This window comes from Chelonus insularis, unplaced genomic scaffold (assembly GCF_013357705.1).
Source record: "Chelonus insularis isolate UGA/USDA-ARS -01 unplaced genomic scaffold, ASM1335770v1 contig_17_pilon, whole genome shotgun sequence".
NCBI classification, from domain to species: domain Eukaryota; kingdom Metazoa; phylum Arthropoda; class Insecta; order Hymenoptera; family Braconidae; genus Chelonus; species Chelonus insularis.
The window spans coordinates 1,451,355-1,476,032 of NW_023276415.1; the positions used below are offsets into that span (position 1 = coordinate 1,451,355).

General features: G+C 31.6%; 1 protein-coding gene and 1 long non-coding RNA gene across 7 annotated transcripts in view; one reads left to right on the forward strand and one right to left on the reverse strand.

Annotated features, from left to right (window-relative positions):
• LOC118064365 (putative mediator of RNA polymerase II transcription subunit 26) overlaps positions 1-24,678 on the forward strand; it is a 175,067-nt gene that overhangs the window by 65,662 nt on the left and 84,727 nt on the right. Inside the window, exon 1 of one of the 6 annotated variants that reach the window (XM_035078900.1) lies at positions 17,711-17,960. The exons of the other annotated variants lie outside the window; for them this stretch is intronic. The gene's annotated coding sequence lies outside the window, so the exon portion shown is untranslated. Of the gene's footprint in view, positions 1-17,710; positions 17,961-24,678 lie in introns of those variants that run through there. 6 annotated transcript variants of the gene reach the window in all.
• On the reverse strand, positions 5,138-6,214 carry LOC118064366 (uncharacterized). The gene is made up of 4 exons (XR_004690051.1): positions 6,153-6,214; positions 6,037-6,043; positions 5,669-5,710; positions 5,138-5,591 (listed from the first exon to the last, which is right to left on the reverse strand). It is a non-coding gene; the product is annotated as an uncharacterized lncRNA (long non-coding RNA).

Genomic DNA, 24,678 nt, shown 5'->3' on the forward strand with positions numbered 1-24,678 from the left:
GATAATAGACTCGTTAAAACTTTCTAAATCCCAGACAATTGAGCAGTTAAACAGAGTTATTCATTTTAATCATTAATTATGCTGTTGCATAAATTGGAAAAATTAAGTGTTTATTATTTTTGATTTATTCAAGATTTGTTATCCATAAACTAATTTATGTTATTCTTCGTGAATTAAGGAAAACAGTCAAACGTGGGATTATCGATAACAAGTCGAGAAGAAATACTTGTTCAGAATATTGTAAGACAAATATTAGTAACAACAAATAAAATAATAATATCACTTTTTAACGTAAATGTTTTATGAAGATTAATTTTCGTTCTAATTCTTTTCTAAAAATTGATTCTATTATAAGTACACCTACAATACAGCATAGTAATTTAGAATCGTCAATAGCAAACTATACATGAAGTACTCAATGTGTGATCTCGATGAAGATGTCATACAGATTCATAATAGCTATGCAAGTGTAGAATTAAATTTTCTGATTTATCATTTCTATAAATGGAATTGTTTTCTCTTTACTTCAGTACATTATAAAAAATTTCTATAGTGATTTTTTACAACTTTTTGATTCGTTCTTCAAACATTTTAATGAGGCTAATGTAATATGAGCCTAATTTAGATGTAATTTTTGTTAGCCTAATGTGCCTTAACCCATTCGGTTATCGATTTATTAAGAAAATTATTTTCATTATATATATACATATGTCAAATGAACATATCAGAAAATGTTTTGGTGATTAAAAGATTTCATTTTTGGGACTTAAAAAATACAATTACATCTATTGTTGTGGTAGTTGTTAGAACATGAATATTTTATTTCTATTCAGGATTGTGCAGAAACATTTACGAAACATTTTTAAGGTTATCAACTCACCTGCATTAAGTGCGTTTCAATGTGCACATTGGAAAATACTTAACACATGTGTTGTAATTTTCAGTCAGCATAAATGAATTAAAAATTTTATGAATAAATTATAATAAAACTTATGAAAATTCAACTAAAATATCGAATTTTACTCTACATCATTGAATATCCGTACAGGACATAGAATTATCCTACAAATGTTCATGAAATAAAAAGTCATTGACAGTGTTTAGGAAATTTCATGTACAGTTGTAACATTAAATTGTTGAATTTTCAATTTGCTTTTTACAATACATTTATTTATACGCAAAATTCAATTCCCAAAAAAAATTTATATTTTTTCTTTACCAAGTTTGAATGTATCTATCTGCTCATTTTGAAAACTTTGAATAATTAAAAACAAGTAACTGTTATCAACTGAACTCTTAATGTGTCGAACATCCCAACTTTTTCTAAAATTTATAAAAACTGACAAACTTCTACAGGAAAGACTCTTTCAAATTGCTTCTTTGTGCTAAGGGATAGTGTCCCTTAGCTTCCAATTTTTTATTCATAGAATAATATTAGATGTTATTCTCACTTAACCCAACTAAACACTTTTAAAAAGATCTTTTATCCAACCTTAAATAATTACCCTCAACATAAATGGAACAGTTATTTACAAACCAATTTTTCTCATGAAATACGATGAATAAACTAATAAAAATTTTTTGTTTCAAAAAAAACTCCATAGAACTTTTTTTTTAATTCCTAAATTATAATTCTCTTTTATATTTAAACAAAATAACGGTGTGTATAAATGACAGAGAGAAGATCATTTACTGGAAAGGAGTTATCATCCCTTCAAGCACGTAGATAAACATCAAGGAGGTTTATATTTATAATATAGTGAAAGAATAATTAATAGTCATAATGGAATAGAAATGTTTGAAGTGAACCTGTGTCACTGTTGACGTTGTCGAGGGGATGATGAGAGAAATTGTAGCTCCTTTAGATTCCGTCTGACTTGTCCTAATAGAGCTACGTGATTATGCCGAGCAGGAATGAGATCAGGTAGACCGCTCGGGGGTTCTCCTCACTGACTTACAATCGCGTGAATATATCCGGACCCTCAGTGTCGGAACCCGTTCACTCTCACCACAGAAGTTGTCGCCGTTGGGGATCTCTTCTCTCCTCTCGACACATCTACCCCTGTCTCATGTGATATCTTCTACTATCCATCGATCTTTTTTCTTCCAAGCCTACTTATTATGCAGCAATCGCAGACAAGTACGTTTTTCCTACTGGCAATTCACATATACGCTTAGTCACCAGAACGGTGGGTTCGGACCAAAAGCGACGACGACCTCACTCGCATTGTCATGCAAGAATCAAGAGAATGTGGTATCGATTCTATTACTTTTCGTGGTCACACGTTGAATTTATTTTCAAGTCTTTTTTGTGTGAGAATTACATTCAAAGCCAAAAGGGTAAAAACTTGTCAGCATTTTTCGCTATTTTTTTTGTTACCTTTTTTAATTTGTCGACTGTATACCAAAAAAATATTGATAGTACATTGTGTGACAAGGGTGGTAAATAGCTAATTGCACATACTATTTTTTACCATAAATGCGGTAGTAAGACAAGAGCAACGTGGAGGCATGCAAAGGGCGGAGCTTCCTGCAACAAAAAAAATTGAATTTTTTTAATTATTTATCCTCTATGTTGAAGTACTATTTATTTAACACTAATATTTCCCCTTATAAAACGATAAATTTATCTAAACTTAAAGGTCCTTTGAATTTTTAGATAGTATACTGTAAATCAAAGGTGTATTATTTCAACACACTTTGAGCGTGTTCAATGTTAAATTTTTATACACAAACTATAGAACTTTATAGTCATTTCTAACACACTTCAAGGCGTGTTAAAATATATAGTTTGTTTACAAAGTTCAACATTGAACACGTGTTGATAAGTTTACTGCAACACACCTTGAATATACAATGTAATGGTAGAGTGTTTTATGCTATTTTTATGCTGATAGATAGGCTCAGGCAGTATTTGCCACGCGTAATGTCGTGGGAAATCGGCCATTTACCGACCGAAAACCCGTAGGGTATATGGACGTTTTTTCTGCATGCGCGGTAAAAAATTTATTTTAGAGTATCTGAATATCTCGCGGCGAAATAATAGACATGAATTCAAATTAATAACCTTAAAGTTAGCAGGTTTTTCAGTATGATTTCAGTTTTATTTTAAAAATTAAATTCTATTTTGCAACCTGTCCTGAATTGATGCTAAAACATCTACATATTTTCCGATTCGGTAGTAAAAGTTTCTTTTTTTTCATTATTTTTTTGTTTTTTCGAACAGTTACCCATTCAAGTATTTCCCACAATAAATGTTGGTTGATTTTAAAGATACTGAGTGTTGGCCTTCGTACCTCGGGCTAATGTTGAGATAGAAAAATTTCTTGTATTTCATTTGAATGAACTATCGAATTGTTAATATAATAATCGGAATAGTATTAATGACAATAATTATTTTGTGGCGTGTCGGAGAGAAAACAGGAGTATTTAATTAAAAAATTGCTATAAAAGCAATGTATTTAGTCTACAGATTGTGTGATATAACTTTCAAAGAAAGATAGCATCTAGAAGAACCACCTTTGCGTACTATACTAAAAGAGAAAAGAGAACGGAGAAGGAGGTGGGAAGTGGATTGTTAAAGTCAAAATGTACAGGTGCGACTTCAAAACAAAAGGAGGAGATCAATTAACTGACCATATAAATTTTATCCAAATTTTTTTTTGTTTCTCAACCTTTCATTTTTTACATATTTTCAATCTATTAGTATTCACCCAGAATCGACTGTTAGAAAAGAAATAAAAGTATATTTTTTAAAAATTAACCACTAATAAAGAATTTGTGTTAGAAAAAAAAGTTAACCTTAATTACCAGATTAAATTTTTTTAGTCCAAATAAATATAGCTATTAAAAAGGTAGCTTTTGATATGTATCTAAATGTTTGTTTGTTAACATAATTAGTATTAATCCTATTTTTATTATGTATTTATTTTTTCAATTACATCTTTACAGGGTTTTTATAATTTAAAAGTACTTGTAAATTAATCTGCTTAGTAAATAAATTTAATAGTTTTTTTTTTAATTCCTTAAACGAACCGGTATCCTCTGAGAATCACCGTTTACAAGTAACTCTTTCATGGCACACAATTGGCCGACGACAATCTCATCTTCCAGCTTCAAAAGTCGTTGTATCACAATTGGAATCAGGTTTAGGTCCCTGTATCTGTAGCTATATGTATTTATATGTATTTTTTTTCACCAGCGTTCTATTCAGTATCCTCGAGTGGGTATTATCATAATAACTAGTAGCCCAATAAAGCAATGGGGAGTCTCATCGAACACGAGGTTGGGTAGATCTTATAGGAAACAGGTTTTATCTTCACTCACGCCTCTGCTTGTCACGATTTTTGCTGTCGCTTGTCTTTAACCAACAGATAACCCACTTAAAATATATTCAACGTATTATAAACTATGTTTTAGGTTTCCTTACAAAAATTTTTTTCGAGAATTGATGAAATATATTTAATTGTATTTACAAAAATACAGTGTCTTTCAAAAATTTATTTTTTATTTGAGATAACGATTTCAGGTTTATTGCGGTTTATGTTTCTTTTAAATTACGTATTACTATGGGTTTATTTAATAATAACTTTATAAAAAATTTACAAATCTATATTTATACTTAGAAAATTTGTAAAAAGATCAGAGTTATCAAATTAATCGTAATTTTTTGACTATTATGATTGATTCATTGGTCATACTTTAGAAAATAACTTTTATACACGGAGAGAAAAATCATATAATTTTTGTAGAGAAAATTTCAGAAAAATTACCATGCTCTCTTATAATGCGTGCGCGATCGACGACCAAAGTAAAAAGTATTTTACGATCATGTAAATATTATTAAATTGAAACGTAAATATTATCAAATTGAAACATAAAGAGTATTAATCATGGCTTCATAAAAATTGTTGTGCTGGCATGGTAAAATTTAATGTGCTGTATTAGCAAACTTCCTTATCGATTTAGTAAAATTTCTAAGTATGCTTAACAATATTTATATATCAATGTATTAATTTCTCTACAGCTTATTATTTATTTTTGATTCAAAAAAAGGCTGTAACGTAAAAAATTAATAATGTTTTTTTGATTTAGGGAAATTAAGGAATCGCGGTTGAATTTGATAATGATAAAACACTTTTATGAATTATTAAATATATCTTTATTTAAATTAAAACCAATTTTTGAGAATAAATTTCGCACCATTAGATGCTCTTACAAGATTCGTAATCTTAAAGCTAAATAGGTCATCCAAATTTAGTACATCCCACGTATACTGATCGTTGTACAATCGATAACATTCAGTTTTTTCGTAGAGGAATGTACTTATTAATTTTTTAACAATAAGACATACTTTAATATTGCTACAAACTATAATATTATCTACTTTGTAAAAAATAGGAGCATCTTTATGTGGTACCATAATAATGTTTCCAATTTCTATAACATTGCTATAAAAATTAATTTTTTTTATGCAATTGATATAAATTAAATTACTAACAGACGCTGGCAGAAGTCCAGCATCCATTATCTCGATAATATTTTAAAACACTTTTGCCATCAGCTGAATTTAATAAAAGTTGGTATATAGGCTGTAAAAAAAATTTTTCAATATAAATTATTTGTCCTTTGTTCAAACAGTTATTGATCATAAGTTAATGACACTCACGTTGTTGATAATTTCTGGACGTTCAAAATGCCCTTGTAAATCCTGTAAGATAAAACTATCTAAAAATTGAGAAAGAACACAATTGACTAGTAATTGAAAAAAATGACAACGGTTAAAAACACTGGAAAATGACTACTTTACTACAAGAACCATCATCTTTTGATCACTTATAATTAACGAAAGAAAAATTTTTCAATTTTAATAAATAAATCCACTATTTCACTTACACCGTTAACACTTTTGCACTTTACAAAAGTTGAGTTTGAACAAAAACTGATTCGATATTTTTAATTGTTGTCATTTTTTCGACAAGAAAAGGCTTAGAAGTTGTGTTGTGGGAGTTAGACTATTTAGTATGAACTACTTACCATTTTACTGTAAATAAAAAATAATACCAAAATCAGTTAATTATTTAAGAAATGAATAATAGATATTATGAATGTTAAATATTAGTTGCTATTAAAGTTTGTGAAAGATTACTTACGTCGTTACAAAATGACGCACTTTTATGTGTCACTGTATAATGTATCACTCTCTATTGATAACGCAGTCAATTACGCACTGAGGAACAATAAACGTATTCAAACCTGCTTCGAAAAACTTCGAAGATGCCCGATCTTTTCCGACCTTCGATTCTTTCTTATGTTAATAGCAGAATGCACGTTGTTTTAACTTAATAGTAGAATATCTCGAAAACTATGAATCCGAGATCTAGACATAATGCGTACAATTTTTAGAAAATCGCTTTACGAACAAAATGACCCCTTATAGGCTTCTCTACGATTAATAGTTAATGAGATATCATTTTTTTTGTTTAAAATAATTCTCATGCTCAACAGCGTTGATACCTTCTTTCTCTTTCTTTCTTTCTACTATTAGCAGATAGCATTTGAAAAATTATAAGACAGCATGGTAAAATATATTAGTTCGTCTAGGACTCTATGGCAGCTTAAATAGTAATTTTTGTAAGAAAAACAATTAAAAAATATTTTTCTGTCGGGAATGGAACTTTTTACTGTGCTGTTTTACAAATTTTACAAAGCTGAATTTTAAGAAAGAATATTTTATCCTTTAAATTTTCTATGATTAATTATAATTTTTATATTTTTGCCGTACAAAATTGACTATGTTCGGCTTTCACACGTCGATTGTAGTGCTGAGCACAGTAATTTTTCTATGAATTTTCTCTCCATGTAGGTTCATAGATTAGTATGAGGGTAAATTGATTTTTTTCTTTCAACTAAAGATCACTATGTTCAAGTTTGTTAAAAAAATATTGAAAACAATAGATATTATAGAGTTAACAGTAATTTTTCCTTGAATTAAAATATATATAATTCTCACGTCAATAATTTAATAATTCATAGATAGAAAACTAGTAGAATAATAGTTCTTTAAAGAATAAATACATAATTATTTGTCGTGAATAAGTTTATCTATGATTAGTAATATTTTTTGAATGAAATTGTTCTATTAAAAATCAGATAATAATTACCTTCAAGGACTTTACTGAAAAAGAATATAAGAAAAAGTGCGAAAAATAGAGCAATTAATGGATATCGTTAACATTAAGACGATCAGAGAATTACGAAGCATAAATTCCTTGAATCCTTCCCATGTTTCGAGTTGTTTCTCTTCATCCCTCTCAGCATCTCACGGGTGATATATAATTGTAGAGAAGATCGTGAGCTGAGTACTCGTCGACGTCTGGTCGTTTTGCAGACTCACCCTGAGTTGTCTCTAGAGAGCATTTAATCGGGCCAACTAATTGCCCTCCAAGTAATCAGGTTCTGCGGCAACTACTGCAAGGGAAGGATAATAGCGATCGTTCCTATAACACTCAATATTTTTTCATTCACTTCTTTTTTTTCTTTTAAAAGTCTATCACTCGTTCAACGATTCTGATGGAATCTGCACATAGTTTGCTATTAAATATATTAATCGATCTACCACTTATGTGAGCAACTATCAAGCGTGAAATGCGTCAGTAGCAGTTTCAGTGTGTTAAAAGTTCACAGCAGGAATACATCCCGTCTCTGAAGTCATGATCTAATCAGTCATATCAACGTTGATAGATGTCTGTTGAGACTTTATATGCGTCAACTTTGATATAATAGCCAGAGAAAGATTGTAATATGCCCCAGATTATTATGTGATATCTTTTGATTTCATCAAGGCTCATATAAATTTTCTTATTCATCATCGCGATTCAAATTGTTTTTTTTTTTTTTATTTTTCCTTTTCCAACTCCTTTCATGAATAGCGTTCACTTCAATTACTGCCTTAGGTGCTTTCAACGCTCCATCTCACGCCTCATTAAGCAAGCTTCACTCGAGTTGTCTTTATTTGCTAACGTAGTAAATAGGAACAAAAGTGTAATGAGACCTGTTTCGCCCACGAAAATGTTTTCCATTTTTTTCTGCGTTCCTCTTCGCGTGCTGTAATCCAATTAAATAAACTCCGTAAAACTTTTAACGAGGCACTTAAACGACGCACTTTGTTGAAAGACAATTATCACGAATTTATTGAATGTTTGCTGTTCAAAATATTTACAAATGTTTTTTCCCATGTTATAAAAGTAATTTGATGGCAACAAAAAATTTTGACATATTTTTTCTACAACATTTTTTTTATATCAATTTTATTCCTGTACATTCTTACACACCATCCATTCTAACATGAATAAATCCATTCGATAAAGTTAAAATCATAATAAATCATTTTTAATCACTTTTTAATATCATAAAAAAGCTCTTAAATGTTCAGCGGATTCTTATCTGTTGTAAGAAATTCTGAAAAATTCTTCAAACTAAAAGAACCGTCAGGAAATTTTCTACTTTGAATTTTATGTTATTTTAAGTGAATTTTTAAGTATAATAGAATATTATAAATTAATATTCAATATAATGATACAAAAAAGCTTTGAGTAGACTCTGATTCGTTGGAATTCGATAATTTTAAGCGACAATACAGCTGTTCGAAAATCACTTAAATATTCCATATTTTTTCATGATCGCTTAATTTAAAACTCCATCATATGAAAAAAAAATTAATAAATTATGCAATTATTCATCGGAATTTGAGTCGTTCGTCAAGAAAAAGAAGCATTTAAATAAGGAAGTTTTTTTGCAGAGATAATTGTCGTAAATTCCACGGACTAATCTAAATATTTACGAATGCACTGTTTTTGCATATAAAGTCAATGCATGAAATTGAGAACAAAAAGAAGTCTCAACTGTTTGCCGCGAGCTTTAGAACAGTTTTTACAATTAGCCAACGGCGAGCGTTCCATTACACCAGCCAACGGCCAGAAAATGTAATGGGGTCGACAAAAAAAGTGCATCTGCCCGGCGTGTGTTCTCTTCTTTGGCCGATTCACTAGCGTTCTGGCCTAACGGCGACGGGTGTGATTATCGGCAATTACTGAGTGCGTTCAGATCGATGATCGTAGTTTGGTGGAAGAAAGAGTATGAAAGAGCGAGAACGCGTAAAAGATTGCTATTCGAAAGATGGATATTTGTGCAACGCTGCATCTTACCGTAAAAATAATGATGGTTAAAACTTTTTAAGTTCACCAGATCTTATAATAATAGGTCTCATTTTGCCGCTGGTATTTTACTAAGTTTCTATGAGTATTTAAAACGTCTTTGAAGCCATCATTTCACAATAATGACTGGAAATTGAAAAAAAATTGCTGCAACAACTCTAGATTTCTCTCTTAATTGTGGATATAACCATATTTGTATTAAAACAAGTTTTTATGATATACCTTCTCATTTCATAACAATGTTGGATCTTCTTAACGTCCATTAAGGCACTAGGTTTTTGAGTTATTCTCTTAAAATTAATCAAATGTAAATATTTACGGGATTTGCATCTTTAAAAACAAGTATTTTCATGTATTACATCCATTTCGCTGTTAATTATAAAGTGGAATAACATATGTTCTGTTATTTAATAATCATTTTTCATTTAGAACATTAGTGAATTGATGAAATAATATAATCTTTTATCGTAATATTTGCACTAGTGCAATTTTAATATTATATTTCAACGATCTTCATTAATTTAAATTACCACACAGTTTCTTACGTTACACATTTTTTTTTAATCTATCAAATAATGGTTCTTCAACTATTACAGTTGTTTAGTTAATTAAGATTATTGATTGTTGAATCATGATATCATTGAATTTTTTCTTTAATTTTATTATTTAAAATGATTTTTAGTAACATTAAATGCTTGTATAGATTAGATTATCAAGATATTTATATATGTCGACACTTGTTCAGAAACTTTATTGCTACCAGGTGGCGCTTATCAATCAATTTCTCGCAACACTTTTTTAAAGTTAAGAGATATTTATAAATAAAATACATTGTCATTAAAAGAATTTTTAAACTGAAGTCAACTTAAAAAAGTAATTAATTGAAGATCAGTTTTAGACTACTATTAGTGATTGATTCAACGAAATTTTTCATAATTCATGCAGTAAAAATTGCAACGTATATCACTTTAAAAAACGTATAAAATTTTTTACTTACATCTTCTTTTTATGCTTGGCTTTTATCCAAGAGATCTAATGTAATATTTCTGTTGAGATTATAAAAATTCCTTCAAACATAAATCCTTACACGGATGATTCATTGCCTGTAATGCATCGACATTTTCGCCAATTTTGTGGCCGTTGCATGCCAATTTACATAATGGAGTCGAAGTATAAATAACTGAATTGATAACTGTCGTGTCTGATATCAAGTCTCCATATTCCTTTATCCGTTAATAATTTTTTCTGAAGGTTCGATGACATATTAGATGTTTGTTTATAGTAACATTAAGCATTTTAGTTTTTCATTAGGGAAGGATTGACTAATCGTAACTGTGAATGGCCAAGGTAATGGATCTCGACGGACCAGTAGTGTGATAAGGCAATGCTTGGTGAGAGACTCGTTATAGACGAATGTATACATTTCCCATTGGGGATGCGACGAAGAGAAAGAGGAAAGAGAAGAGTCTAATCCTATTGTAGAGGGTATAATTGGATCCGTCCACCCTCTGTCCACTTTGTTCCCTTTCTATATTACTCGCTCGTCGAGGAGTAGCGTAGGACGAGTCCAGTCCACCAACTCGTCTTCTTCCCCCTGGGCATAACTACTTGCGCGCTTTCCGTTGTCTAATCCCGTCTGTCTGTTTCCCCTAACTCACTTAGACAACCTCTCAGTCTAACTTACATCTCTATTCTTCCTTTAGAATAACTTGTTTTTTAAGGTAGGCTTGGCTTTCAAATTGCTGTTGAATTGATTAAAGACACCAAGTTGACATCTCATTCTGTCTAATCGAATTCTTCAATCAATCAAAATAAATATGGTAATTCTCCAAAGAGTAGAACCTTTCGAGATGAAATTGGAAATTTTACAATAAAGATTTGTAAAGTCGTCAATTATTATTATTTTAAAAGTGTTGAAGAATAATTTTGAGAAAGCGTCGAATTTTTGCAAATAACAAAAACATCATCGTTCATCACCTGAACGTTTTCAATTTCATCTGATGGTACGACGTTCAGTAGTATGTGATTATAATCGAGAAGAAATGTATCCACATAACAAGCGGGCAATTTACAGCATAAAGTATATAAATGTACAGTACATAAATGTAGTAGTGAGGATCGATGAAAGCAATCGATATTACTGAAATCAGGTGGTTGAATGGATCGTACTGAAGAGATAAACGCCCCTTCTCGCTTCTGGGTGATAGCTCGATTAGCCACAAGCTATAAAATTATTTAGGGAGAGATTTGCATCTGAAACCATTTATTATTCTTCACTTCACCTATTTGCTACATAATTACCGTCGATACTACAAGATAATTATGTCTGACATAATGGTAATAAAATTATTTGCTCCAATTCACTTTAACCTTTTATCTAATTAATTCACGTAACGATTATTATGAAATTAAAAGCCATATTTTAGTGCATAAAGTATCGTAGCCGATGAGTTTGAAATGAAGGGTCTCAGATGATTGGACGACGGTGATAAAATTTAACGAGGTACTTGAAAAAAAATTTTCTTCTCAAAATTGTGCTACTTATGTACTTTATAGCTGTACAGAGTACACCATTATTGTCTTATACAAAATTAATTGTATGTTCTCAGAATTAAATACTTGTGAGCAACCGTTGTGCTCAGCAAAATGCATATAAGTGTCGACACGATTACGTTACAGTCTGCATAATCCAATACAGTCACAGTATATGCTAATCATTGTAGTTATATCTTGTTAATTAATTGAATATTCACGGCGTTGCGTGTTCGACTCTTGTTTACCAGACATTTTGCTTGTCTCTCGTCGCGTTGCTTCTCTCACTCGCGCCACACTCTTCTTATTGATCTTTATCTTTCTCACAAAATTTGCGCACGTGATCACCGTATGCGCATTCCGCCTACATTTACGTTCCAAATTCGTATATCTTCATTTCATCATGAACTTACATTAATATGTAATTTTTTTGATGCATTTTACATTAAACAATTGTTTTAGCTTATTTTTACTCTTCTGCGAATTGGTAATCATTCGGCAATCTTTTTTTAGATGACGTGAATAATATACAGATTTTAATACGATCATCACAAGAATAAAATATCACACAACACTCATGAAAAAGAATCTCCAAAAAATAAATAACTAATTCATTTTTTTTTTCTTTAAATTTTGGAAATTTTTTATCATAAAAGTCATTTGCATTTTTTTAAAATCAAATGTATTTTTAGTATGCTCTTTGAATATCAACCAAAGTAACATTTCAATAATATGTTTAATTAAAAACATAAATCAATATAATGATTTGAACCTAATAAATATAAAAGCTTTTTGAAACAAAATATCAGATTAATACAACCAAAAAACTGAAGTTTGGTCAACTCTAATTTCAGTCACAAATTGAGATAAATAAATACAAGTTAAAGTATTTTACATTGTTTATGATTTAATATTAACATTCACTAATAAATATAAAAGCTATTCAATTCACAAGTGTAATGTCTCTTTTTTTTTTTAAATATCTTGGCGCTGGAGTAGATCAAATAATTTTGATCAGTGTGGTAAAAAGTCAAGTGAAGTTGATACCCAATGATTCACATCAAGTGACCATCTGTCGCCTGCTTTTCATAAATATTTGTAATCGTCCTCGACATTCCTTAAATTCATTCCAATCCAAAGTTCATGTTTTTATTTCACTAGACGTCCAGAAATAAAAAAAGAGAAAAAGTATGGATTTAAAATCAGACCCATAGCCTTTTGTGGCAACAAGAATTTCGATTAATCTGCAAGCGGCACGTTACCACGTCGTGCAGAGAATAAGCAAGTAACGAGGGAAAGAGGTCGTACACTGAATTGCAGTTACTATAAAACTACAGTAACAGAGAGCAATGAGGAAAGAGTAAGAAGGGAGGAAGCGGGAAAAGAAAGAACATCTTTGAACGTGTACAAAGTCGAGCAAATGCTTGAACGTGCTGGCCTGGACGACAACTCGGTGCGGAGTTCTCTCGCCGACCGTGAGGGGAAAAAAAATACATGGTAATGTTTTGCCGAGATGGCTATCAGACTATCCAAAGTCGCTCGTTTGTATTAATTAGCCAAGAGCGCGTTCGATTTCTCAGGATTCTTTCTCGAATGGTACAGCTTCCCGGCTACTGAACTAACAGCATTGATTCGCTGACACACATTTGTAACAATAAATTGTTTAAACGTAACTTCAACATATTCTTTTCTACAATACATTTGAATTTCTCAGAAAGATTGACATCAGTTTCCATTGGAACATTTATTCATTTATGCAGTGAAAAAATTTGTTATTTAATTCTTATTAAAATTTTTTTTTGTTTTTGTTAAAAATAATATTCATATGTTGTTTTGATCGTAGATTACTAATTAAATATTCATTGGACTAAAACTGAAATTGCGTAATTTACGGAATGTTTGAAAATATTTAATGTATAAGTTACCCAGTAAGAATGAGTCAAATTAACATATCATTTCACTACAAATTAACTACAAAAAATTTCAGTCTTTAGCTAAATATTATGAAAAAAAAAGACAAAAACTTGACATAAGTCGTGAAATAAAAAAGCAATATTATCTTGAAGAGTGGGCTTTTACCTTTTTCATAGACGCCCAAAGTATTTCGAATAATTTTAACGATGACTGTATTCAAATTTTATTCGGCAAGCAACATACTAATTCATGTAATAAATAAAATAATGATTTTCTTGGGCTGACAGTTAATATTTTGGTTGGCGTTGGGAAGAAAAAAATTGATTTAATTAATTAGACATATCTTGAAATATTTGACGACTGTATATAAACAATAATCAAGCTAAGTTTGTGTAGATATAATCTTCGTAGTCTAAGCGTGATTCGCGCTTGTTTTCATTTAACGAGATGCGTGTTTCGTTCAGCCAGTCGTATAAACGCCTACCCATCGTCAAGTCCACAGCTTCTTTTCTCATTCTCATCATCACAAACATCGCAATAGTTTCTTTTCTGGCTCGTTCATCCAACTGCCAACTGGCAAGTGAACAAGCCATAAGAGATCAGTGCCTTCGCGCACGCACACATATGAACGTTGAAGACACTTTCTTGAGTGATTTATCGTTCATAACGACGACGTGACACAGCACGATTAACTTTACGACTGTTCAAGATTGGATACGTAATATTTGCGATATGCGTCTCTAAATCCCTTCGTTTTGTAAGCAAGGATTACACGTGCGTCAGATGAGGCTAAGCTTACGATTAATATGTCTATTTAATAATTTTAATCCGTTCTTAATGCCTCTCATTTTTTTGTCATTTTAACTCGTTTTATTCACATGATGAAAAACTTTGTTAATTCATTTTGGTGTAACTACACGATTCAAGAAAATTAAGAGATCATCCCCAGAGAGCAAATAAAGTCATAAATGCAAAATAAATCTATCATTAGAGAAATTTTATTACTTTGAGAAAATTTTCATTTTAGATCATTAAACAAATCATTGTCTATCTATATATATATATATATTATTTTAACCGGTAAAAATGGAAGTTAAAATTTGTACTTTTCACATATATTGAATGATATATTTAACCACAACAAAATTCTGGAAATTGTTAACCTTTTCCAAAATTTTTGTTAGTTAAAAAAAGCTTATATTAAAATAGATTGTTAAAGAAAACAAAAGTTTTATGATATCCTATTTTATTACAATTAAATAATTTTCAACTCAAATGTAATGTCCAAGCATGGGAATAAATCGTCCATTTTCTCTTATATCATAAAATAATGAGAAAATTTTAGAGTAATAATTAATGGGAATCATATTTCTTGTTTTATTTGAACAATTTCCAAGTATAATAAATTTATTCCTGCTGAGTAGAAATAAGAACAAGTACAATTCCATGTGTTTTTAAAGTTTGTTAAAAGCATATTACTCAGTTCACGTTGAAAAATAAAATATATATTTCAAATGAGAGAGAATAAAGAGGATTAAATATAGTGTAATTTTAATTCAAAGGTACAAGTGCGAATGGTAAACTAAAGTACAAAAGCAGAATTAAATTGTAGAGTTGTCTATCTTTCTCTCTCCCTCTGGGTCATTTGCAAGTGTTGTTGGCAAGCCTCTTCGTATTCATCGTGCGCTGAATTGGATTGCCAAACGGTTAGCCGGAAGTCGAGTGAGTGAATCACCTGCCGGTCGTTTTGTTTCGCTAGAACAAGCGTATAGTCAGAAAGAAAGATAGGGCAGTGAAATAGAAACGACAGAAGGGAAAAATATTCAACATTTCAGTGAAGTATAAGAGTATATATGTAGCTTTATCCACTTTGGTAATCTTATCTAACAATGGAGAAGAAATGAAAATTACAAGATGGTAAACCTTCTGGCAAATTAGAAGTTAGCTCTTCTTTTTTATTTAGGAATAATAAACAAATTAGCAATTCCATTAAAAAGGACGGTTATTGAATTAACGTATTACCACATTTTCATTCTTCAACGCGCATTTGACTCGGGAAAAATGGTTTTTTAAAAAGGTAAGGAGAACCTTCACTTGACTGAAGCTGGTATTTATCATGTGCCCTAGGCCTCAGGGGATCTTTGAATATTCAGAGTGTAAAGCAAAAGCGACAACACCGGGTAAGAGTAAAGTTAGACGGAAGTTGGCACAGGGATAAGCTAAGTTGAATCTGGTATACTTCTCTATTCAACAATTAACAACTTGTATTTTGGATCTTGGAGTTTCCCTCCAGGCAGATCTGTAGCAGTTTCCGTGCCATCATAAAGTCACGTCTGCTTCCCTTCCATTCTCATTTTTAACTCTTTTTATTCATTTCACCATTTCCTTATTCCTTTAAATTTCCGCATGCCTCTAACTTCCAAGTTATTAAATACTTCTCTGCAATGGCTTTGAAGTGCACCTGTGGAATTTCTCTTTTTATAAAGAGTCTAAGAGAAGTTGGCAGAAAGAAAAGAAGAGATCTTTTATTTTCATTATTTCAATTCGTGGAGAAAGAGAAGTAGTAGTCGGCAGTAGAAAAATAAGTAAACGAAAGTAAGTTATGTTTTTGATCCCTCGGTAATTGTTTTCTATTTTTAATGCACTCATTTTTTCTGTTACTGCTATCATGAATTGCGCATAATAAAGTTGATAGCCAACATTAGAGAGTTTATGTGTGCGATAGCACGTCACTGTTAAGTATATAAACTAGACGTACTCGGGTTTAGGATCAAGAAGAGGGTGAGAGTAAAGTTCCTTTTAGTAGAGCTTTCAGCGTTTTTTCCACTAAGGTCCACGAAGTCTACTCGAATATTAAAATGAGCGAAGAAGAGAAGCGGAAACATGCAACGGCTTACAAAAGAGATTTTCCACTTTACCGAGACGCGTGCAGGGACTGAGGGGGAGAATTGGGCACCACTGAAGATTGTGGTATAGAAATTGAGAGAAAGAAAAAGAAAAAAAAGAGGTGGAGAAGAGTTGAAAATGTTGGAGCAGCAAAACTCCCGAATCGTGGCTTTCGTTCTTATTTCCACTTCTCGCTTTAATTTTCATTTTTCACGCTCTACGCTATTGTGCTTTTATACGCTGGTTTTTTTTCTCCTCCCTCTCCACTCAACGCCCTCTCTTGTTCTCCGATAAAATACAAAGAAACGCTATGCAAATAAAATTTTTCCATTTGTATTCAACAATTGAATAATCATTTTTCATTTTGTTTGCTTGCAGGTACGCATTATTTGATTATGAGAAAGCCTTCCAATTACGACAATATGCGCTTATCTAAGGTAATACATCTAAATATAATCATTTTCTTTAAAAGTGCTTTTATCTTTGCATAATTTTTTGCACGTGACCATTTTAACAAGCTTTTTTTTTTCTTAATTGCTACATGATAAAAAGTGGTATTTTCATTTTTTCTCTTTATTTAATTTTTTGTTTCTTCTATGAGTGTATTTTACGTAAATGAAAACAATATTAAATTGGGTAAAAAAGGTTTTTTTTACTGTGTATGGATGAAATGAAATATAAAATATACAGAGAAGAAAATAAACGAGATTACATTTATGACGGAATGAAACTAATGAAAACAAACTCTCGACGTGAAAATAAGAGTAAAAATGATAAGGGGTACATTTTGATGGAAAGAAGTTAAGGGTAAGAAAAATAAGGAGAATTTTTTCTTTCGTCAAGACGACAACGAGTGGCAAAGTAAAGACACAGTAGGTATGGAACGTCGCAGTCAGACGGGCCGAAGTAGTCTGAAAGACGCTAGGAAGATTATAAGTGTCGCGTTCCATTTGCCGTGCGCTTTTCTTCCCTCTTTTCCTCTGCTCTTGGGAAGAGGTTTTTACACGGGAGAGTCGTCTTGGAGCTCTGGGTAATACCCATAACAGAGTCTCTTCCTCTCTGGCTTTTTCCAACAGAGCGCCGTTAAATAAATCGTCGGTAAAAAGAAACGAGGGAGAACGAGAGAGAGAGAGAGAGAGAGAGAGAGAGAAAGAGAAAGAGAGTCATAGAAGAAAGGAGGAGGAGGCAAGTGGGTAGTTCGGTTCAAATTGGTCCTCGTGAAAATCGAGATAAAAACGTCGCGTTGAGTCACTTAAGGTTTGCCGTCGTTTAACGACGTTTTCATAAGAGATTGTGAGTTTAATTGAAGCTAATTTAAAAGAGTAGAACGATAAGAAAAAAGTTAAGAGGGAAAAGAAAATTGAAAAACATTTTAAAGAAGGCGTACTTGAAAACTTTATGAATAGAATGAAGGTAAGACGAAAATAATTTTTGTTTACTAAATAACTATACTAATGTGAAAGTTTTGGAAACAAATTGTTTTCAATGAACGATCTGGGCAAATTAGTCTAATAAATATGAGTGATTCTCTTGTTTTCCTATTCAAATTAGTAATAGTTTACTGTAAAGAGCTATTTATTCAAAATGTATTACCCGGTATTTCCAATTGGTTTTTTTCCACTCTTGTGCGGTGATTCATTGAATTTTCGGACAATTTAGAATCTAAATCAGACTCTGTGAGTGTTTACCTTTTTGTTCTTGTCGTTCTAACAGTCTGGTAGAGACAATTTCCCTTGATTTTGGCACGAACACTCAGGGAATAATAGAACGGTTTCGCGAGCGTGAGAGACTATTACACAGAATCAGAGCAGAGAATAGAAATAGACAGAGAAAAAAGGGATGAGATAGATCGTTGAGCTCGCGATACTTTCGGAAGCGGCGATTGTTCGTGCAATGCCGGGGAAAGCTTTTATAAGAGAACACTCGTTTGTTTTTGTGTTTACGCGCGCTGAGATTGGGGAAACAGGATCCTCGTATCTCCGGTAGTAAATACAAGGTTATCTAGGCTCGCGTTTCATCGTAGTGGTGGTGATGCTGCTGTTGGTGAACGAATACAAACTTATAGAAGCTACTGATAGAACGCTAAGTGCATTTGGCCAGCTTCCAACCGAACAACCATGCGGCTTTTCTCGACGTAAAATCCACAGTATGAAACCCTTCACTACCCCTTTTAGTCTATCCACGTTGAGAAAAAATGTGCTGCCAATTCGCTCTCTCCGTTTCTCAGCTTTCTCTTCCACCAAGTCGATTCTCTTCGTGCTTTAGTCTGTGCAATTCAGCCATCATGGGTATACAATTCGTTCCCTTGAGTCTTTCGCTCTTCTTTTATCACGCTCGCCAGAGTTTGAACCAATTTTTACGATCAAAGCCAAGATTCGGTTCCTAGGATATAGACCCTTCCAAAGTTGTGCCAAGACCCCTGAGGGACAAGATAAATCGTCCACTGAATATTTATTGTGCAACCACGCAATATGGAATATACTTGGGATATATTTCCTCTGTTTAGATTTTCCTGAAACATTTGACCTTTTTGTGACACTTCTGCTCACGATGAAATATCTCGAAATTTATTACAGTCTTTCTTCCGGTTGATATCGCATTGCTTTCGGTATTATTTAAGGCAATTTTTTAGTAAAATGTAGTACGCTTATGTTTAATTATGACAACTGAGATGTTATTAAAGCATTTTCCAGATGTCATTGAGATATGATATTTTTCTTTCTGAAATAAATCAATATGTTCTTTGTGAAATTTACACGAATGTGATATAGTATTTTCAAACTGGTACGTACTAAATGGTACTTGTCGTAATTTAAAAGTGACAGTTGAAAAGACTTGATGTTTAAATAAATTCTTAAGGACATGAGATGTGTATTTTTCTACTTGAAAAAGACATGTATCAATATACACATACTTAAAAGGGTTGTAATCCGTCAGAGTAAGAGAGTGAGTTTATTTGACGAATGCCAACATTGTGAATATACAAGCAGTACTGAAGGAAAATTCCGGAGATCGCAATAGACTGCTGTCAAGAAAGAACTCAACTCTGTGAGAGACTCATGAGGGCGCAATCGAGTCATTCACCCCACTAAGATCCGGCTCAAGTTCGCGAACACAAACGTTTCCCTGAAGCTATAAGCGTTCACTCTCAGCAAGTCGGCGAAAAATGACGAAGCGAGAGTAAAATGTACACATACGTAAGTCCATGTGGTTCTCATTTTATATTCGAGGTTGCTTCTTTTCGTTCTTTTCATCTCCACGTTTCACCCTTGTGACTTTTTACCTTTTTACCCTTTTCAAGATAACAGTGGAGGGTCGATATACACACGAAAGAACGTGATGACAGTGTTGAGAATGTCAAAAGAGAAAGCATCTCTCGAGGGAAACACTAGAGACTGAGTAAAATACCTAAAGTTTCTTTTACATTTTTAATCATTTCCTCTCGAAAAAAAATGAAAAAAAAGTATTGTAAAACATTGTGTTTTCTTGACAATACAGTGAAAACAACGGAGTTCACATTTTCGTGGTAGCTTTTCTTGTGTGGAAAATGCATCATGAGAGATATAGAAAAAAAGTAGAAGCTGAGATACATTAGTCTCAGAGGGGGTCAACGAGTGAAAATAAATGGCCCATTATGTCGTAGAAACTCTTGGGCACCATGGAGGCATACTGTGCTCTAGCACCTTGTTCATCCTTGTGCTTCTTTATTTTATTTTATACCGACAAGACGTAGCTGATCTTGCCTTTTTTATCTATTCAGTTAAGTCATGACATGAAGTGCCATTTGCGCAAGTCATCTCTTTAAATTCCATGTCAGTCACATGTCGCAAAACCTTTCAGCTCTAAAATCACATATTTCGTCTTTTCGATTTATTTTTATTGCTCAGATAACATTCGATTGGAAAAGACGAGAATGAAGATTTGATAGACTAAGTACATGAAACGAATTTCCTTGTGAACGAACTGCATGTTTGATTTCAAATTTACCTTTTTCTCTTGTCAAATAAAATTGAATTGAAATCGAAGTTTCAAATCATAAAATTCTTCAATCCAACATTGAAATGATAGAGTTACACATAGTTTATTGATTGAAATGCATTGTACACAATCAAGTAAGGGTCTGAAATCGATATCATATGCAATATGCTTACATCGAAGACCTATCTGAGATCAGATATAACTTCCGGAGGGATTATCCTTTACAAATAACTACAATGAAGTATTAACTCAATATGATCTGAAAAAAAAAAAAATTCTAGTGACTCTTAAATCGAGCTATTTTCGTTTTGAATTTCATTGAATGACTACGTGATTCAATTTTCAAATCACCAAAGTTAATCGTTACTTATTAATCATCTTTTTCTTTAAAAAAAAAAAAACAAAAGCAGATAAAAATGTTACAGGAAATTGATCAATTACTTCTATCAACGGAATTGTGAATAATATTATTAAAAACAATTATTTTAAACTTTGACTCGATACCAAGTACGACAAAATTTGGAGGAATTGTTTAAAGTATACAATTGAATGATTCAAGAATTTGGCAATTATGTACTTTCCGACCCGATTACTTGCCCTACCCCGTCTACACAGTTTTGCAACGGCACGCTTTTTCTTGTGACCAGGACTCGAACCTGGATCCTTTAAATTTACGCGTTAGATACTTTACCACATAAGCTATTGCAATTTTTTAATAGTTTTTTTCGTACAATACACGCATTTATACTCATCGTGGTCTGACAAGAACTTCACCGTCCCTTTTACGGCCTTAAATTGAAGTGAATTTAATAAATCGCTAAATTAGCACATAAGGCACGGGGTCATTAAGTACATAATTATTTTTGAAGTGTTTACCATGTTAAATGTATGAACAAGTTATAGCATTTTGAAAAGTTTATATCATTGTGTATCTTCACTGCATTTCCAAATGTGTTATTTCTATAAGCATTTTTAACACGCTAAACCTCTTCAATGTTTAATGCCCTAAACAAACTATAGATTTTTACACGTTTTACACACTATGAAACGGGTAAAAAGTGTCTACAAATTATGTATAGTTTGTTTACGGGTATTTTACATTGAACATGCTTTATGTATATTATTTTAACATGCTTGTGAAATCTTGGAATTTGCAGTAAACTATGACTAAAAATGGGGATTTCCACTGATATTAAATTAATTTGTTTGAAAAAGATAAATTTCTATAATGGTCTATTGAATGTTGCTGAAAAAACTTGATATTTTGCGTCATTTCATCTATGTATCACTACTTAAAAATAATAGCTGATCAATTACAGTATGATAATCTTCTTAATAGCTCCAATAAGACTACTAATATTATCCATACGTAGTCAAGAACTGCACTTAAATTCTTCGTTTATTGAAGCTGTAACTTTATAATATTTTCTTCTTTCATGATGGAGTGATAATAAAATAAAATGATTTAAAATCAGAGTATTTTATTTAGCTCTCATAATTAACTGGGTTGAAAGAGTTGAAGATGATTAGTGATCATCATTCATTAAGTAATTGGCATTGTCTTGACGATGTAATTGAACCAACTCGTTGATTATAATGTGTTCAAGCACTCAATGCCACTGTTGGCACGTATTGCAGGAGTGTAATAAAGCAATAGAATTGTTATAGTGTAGTTATACTCTTCATCTTCTATTCCACTTCCTTGGTCACGTGGATGCGTATGACTTGCGCATATTCCAGAGTTCTCAGTAAAATTGCACGTGGAACCATTTTGCTTGCGTCATCCTGCTAATTGCGCGTCATTTGCAGTTATATCAAGCTTAGCATTACCAAGTTTTACCTCTTTATCGTGAGCTCTTTTATTTTCCTCTTCCTCGTTTTAATTAGTGAAATTATTTTATCGCGTACAACAATTGCTACTAAGATAAGTTATTATTTTATTTTTTTTTTATTTGTATAAAGAAAGTAATTGTAAGACATACAATCAAATTATTAAATTAAAACGGATCTTTTTAATTTTTGAATAATACTTGCATTATATTTTTATAGAAATAAAAAATATTGTTTGCATTTCAGATGTATTTTTCAATGCAGAAAAAATAGGTTAAGTAAATAAAGAATGAAAAAAAGTTATAATTGTGAGATGATGAGAAAATAAATAGAGTTAATATTTGATTAGTGAGTTGCTGAATAAAAGTACAAAAAAACTTAATGAGAATAAAAATGGATATAAGTGACTTTTAATATAATAAATCATTATAAACTGTGGGTTAATGGCCACTTCCTGCGGCTTGCCACATCCTTTTGGGTCTAGGTTCCGGAAACTCGTGGTTTTCACACCTACTATTATCGGTAGAATTTGATAACATAACGCATGTGTACATTGACCGCTCAATTTCCTTCTAGAATAAAAAAAAACTTGGGTAAATATATATGCTCTTGACCCTCAAATAATGTATTATAACAAGGGGTATAATCTTGAGCAAAACGAGTCGATAATAAATATTGTCAAAGTGAAATAAAAAAGCTCAACACACCCGTAATGCGGTGAATGATTGGATGAAGACAAAAAATTCACTACACCTCATTGAGCAGCTATTAGGGATATATATATATATAAGAGATTGGAGTTGACCACTCCTGAAGTAATTATCTAGGTGGGTATTATGCAATGGTTCCTAAATAACCTGTGACTCTCAGCATTGTACCACGAGAAACTTCTGAATCGATCCGGTGAGTAGACATCACCAGCACGTGACATTGTCGACTTGTCATCAGCCCTATCTTTCGTCTTCCGCTCTATGTTCCACTCGTTCATTTCCAATTTTCTTTTATCAAGCTACTTAATTCAATTCAACCAGGTGCAAAGACCATTTGGCGGATGAACTGATGTGTAAATTAAATGGAAAAAATATCCTGAAACGTGTAACAATCATTCTGAAAGAAATGTAATTGCACTTTGAATAATACTGTTAAATTCGTTAAAATAATAGTCACAATGTTGTTTAGTAATTTGCCAGTCATTTTCATTAATAAAATTTATAATTGAAAAATATCAAAAAATGCAAAGTCCAGTTGAATTGTTTTTCAACCAATTGCATTGCTTGGTAGCTAATAGGATCTTATTTTAACAGAAATTATGTCATCTTACTCTATTAAATTTTTTTTTTTTTTCTTAGAATAAGAAACAAAAAATTTTATAATTAATTTGCTTTTCAAGAAGTAATTTTTTATGATGAAAAACTTTTAAAAGTAACAATTCTCATTTTAGGACGGCAAATTATAAAAAATAGTATCGAATTGATAAATCTATTAAAATCAACTTGATTTTCCTAGAATGCTAGGGTGAAGTTGCCTAATATGAGTACTTCAATCGTAATTTGATTGAAGAAAAAAATCTAAACATCTGACTCATCATTGTTTTGATAAGTAGATGTTTACATTTTATTGCTACTAAATGAAAGCAATATATATATATCCAGTATTATATTAAAAAATTCTTCGTTTTTTTTATTCAATATTATAATATTGAATATAATATTGATTATATATTCAGAATTCCGAGTCAGAATTTTACTCTTATTTTGCCGCTGAACCCCCTAAAAATCTATATTTTCCCACTGAACCTCCTGACAGAAATTATTTTGCCGCTGAACTTCAAGGTTAGCATTATATATGCATTATATATGATATTGATATATCTTTAACTTATCTTTATTCAATTATAATTGAATAAAGATATACTTCTACAAAAATAAATAAGATTTAGGCATTGATACAAATTAGGACATTTTTTCCTATTTCCGATGTAATCTTGTTAAGTCGACCTTCTATTTCACCGATAAAATAAGTTTATCGGATATTTGTAAACAACGAAATTGATTCAGTACCAAAACAAAAGCAAAGTGAGTTGAAGGATTAAAAAAAAAGTATTTCAACTTTGTATTCAACTGTTTGAAATTATTCTAATACATCGTAATTTTATTTATCAAGATGAAACGATTCAATCTCGTTGATCAGGGCATATAACCTCAAGGCGATTTCATCTTACTCGCGTGATCCTCTCAGAGAATGTAGCCATGCTCTTATAGTGAATACTGAGAGGAAAAAAAGGGAAGGATAAGATACAAGTACAAGAAGAAATGGCTCATCC